The 2546-nt window shown below is 39.6% G+C and overlaps 1 non-coding gene across 1 annotated transcript; it reads right to left on the reverse strand.

The window, feature by feature from the left end:
- Nucleotides 1-2457: 2457 nt before the first annotated feature.
- Nucleotides 2458-2540, reverse strand: trnal-uaa (transfer RNA leucine (anticodon UAA)). The gene has a single exon. It is a non-coding gene; the product is annotated as a tRNA-Leu (tRNA).
- Between the last annotated feature and the right edge of the window lie 6 nt (nt 2541-2546).

Raw genomic sequence — 2546 nt, forward strand, 5'->3', positions numbered from 1 at the left:
CGTTATGACATCATAAAGTGGCCAAAATCTGATCAGCTCATTTTCAGACAGGTTTTTATAGAAATGGATCAGGACAAAGAGAGAGAGAATCTTTGTTCCTGAAACTTTCAGAGTCTCTTTCCACAGAGGGGACACATGTTGATGTAGAAGAGACATGAAACAGAGGGGACACATGTTGATGTAGCAGAGACATGAATAAGTGGATTTAGCACAAGAGGTGACCTTTAAATGAATAAATGAATACATTGCCAATATGTCTTGTTTCATCAAACTTATATTTTTCTGCATGGGGAAGCAATTGATCTGTTTCCCGCCCGCTCATGCAGAAGGCTACCAGACTTTGTTTTTTGTAGCTTCTTGTGTAACATTTAGTTTTGTTTTATGTGAGAAGGGAACACACTGACCATGTTTTAACATCAGCATCATCTGGCCGTTTTATTGGAAGCATGCATCATTACTCGACTTCTCAAAAGGAGCTGTTTATGACTTAGAAATAGTCACTCATAAAACCTGAGGCTGATGCTGATGGGGCTGATTTAAATCAATACCTTCAGTTTATGATGTGAAATATAATCAAGTGTTAAATCAGACTTTAGTTCCACCTGGAGTAAATCCACAAGCTACCCTGCAGAATACAAAGTCATTCAAACTAGCTGCACCTTTACCAGCTTTGAGAACACTTTCATGATCAATCTTTATAAAACATATCATATATATTATTCTGAAATGGACCAATCGGCACAATGACTACTTTTTGGTACTTCAAGTATATTTGAACGCTAATGCTTTTGTACTTTTACTCGTAACAGAGTATTCTTACACTCTGGCACTTCTACTTTTACTCAAGTACAAGATCTGAGTACTTCTCCCACCTCTGGTTATATATAGGAGTTAATTGCTGCTATCCAAGCATCTGATTTCAGACATTTACGCACGCACGCACGCACGCACGCACGCACGCACGCACACACACACACACACACACACACACACGCACCTGGTCGTCTATGAGGATAAAGATGATGTGTGGCTGGTTCTTCTTCTTCTTTGGTTCCGTCTCATCTGTACGGTTGTTTCTGTCGGTCTGGTTCTGGTTCGGTTTGGTCCGGTCTGCAGACAGTTGGTCGAAGCGGCACAAAACGCTCAGCACAGCGAGGGCCACGGCGGCGGTGGCGGCAGCGTGCATCTTCACTGCAGAGAACAACAAGAACCTCAACAACAGAAACAGGACTTCCATCAAACAAAACACCAGGGGAGGAAAGCTCTGAGTCGTCACAAATTCACACGCACATGCCATCGCTGGAGACTAAGCTTAGATCATAAAACCACATTTATAATGGACATCTGAATCACATCAATCTGCTGCAAGAAACTCTGAGGAGGTCTTTCACCATATCATCTTTGGAATTGTATAAAGACAATAATTTATGATGAGAATATAAGTTGCTTCTGAGAGAGCAGAAACTCTGAATGTGACTTTTGTGCAGCACGGACAATATCCTCTATTACTGTACAGATCTGTGGTTATATTGAATATATGGGCCATGTTTTAGAGTTTAAACTGAACTTAACTCCATGTTAGCGGCATTAGGAGCAGGGGTGCTGTCATTGGCTGTATTTTAGTTGATTGATAAACCACTGGGGTATTGAGGTTTTCTTTATTGTTTGGTCCCCTTAATTAGAATTGTAGCTTTTAGTTTAAGAGTCCTCTTTGTGTTATATGTATTTCTTTGTTTCAACCAGCACCCAATAGACTCTTTGTTGATTAGATAACTCTTTGTATGCCATTTGATATGAGTTTATTATTAAAACAACAATCATTTTACCAAGTACATCTGGTTATGTGTTGCGCCCCTTTTTCCCAACCAGCTGGGACGTTACAACAGATTAAAGTACTTTATTCATTTTAGAATCGTGTGAAAAACAAGGACCGGCATAAAGATATCTTGCTCATTGATCTAATGGTAAATATTGTCAAAACTCCAAAAACTTTACTCGATTTAACTCGTTATATTAAGATGTTATCTACACACATATATATCTGCCTACTTAGTTAGCAAAAAGCTGATTTTGTCGCACACTTTTAATGTCGTGAAACTTAAAATATTCAGTTTTGGTCTGTATATTATTTTGTGTGTGTGTTGCAATGGATTTTAGAGCACACATTAAAGGTTACTGTCAAACTGGATGGATCTGCTAATGCTTTATTCAACAAATTAATTGACTTATTAACCAGCTTATTCGTCATAAATGTGAAAAATAACCACAATAAGTTGTGAGCATCCGATGTGATAGCCTGAGCCAAAGTAAAACAACTCAAATACTACATGTCACTAGACACTTTTGTCGAAAGCAACTTGACCACATTCAATACTGTGATCGATCCCCACAGGAGGCATTTGGGTTGAACTTTCTTATTCCCTTCGGATCCGCTGAGCCACAGCCTCCCTAATATAATACCAGGAGTGGGGTTCGAACCCACGAGGGCTGATGCCCATTGGATCTTAAGTCCAACGCCTTAACCACTCGGCCATCCTGGTGACATT

Source organism: Notothenia coriiceps, unplaced genomic scaffold (assembly GCF_000735185.1).
Source record: "Notothenia coriiceps isolate Sejong01 unplaced genomic scaffold, NC01 NC01_scaffold00019088, whole genome shotgun sequence".
Lineage (NCBI taxonomy): Eukaryota > Metazoa > Chordata > Actinopteri > Perciformes > Nototheniidae > Notothenia > Notothenia coriiceps.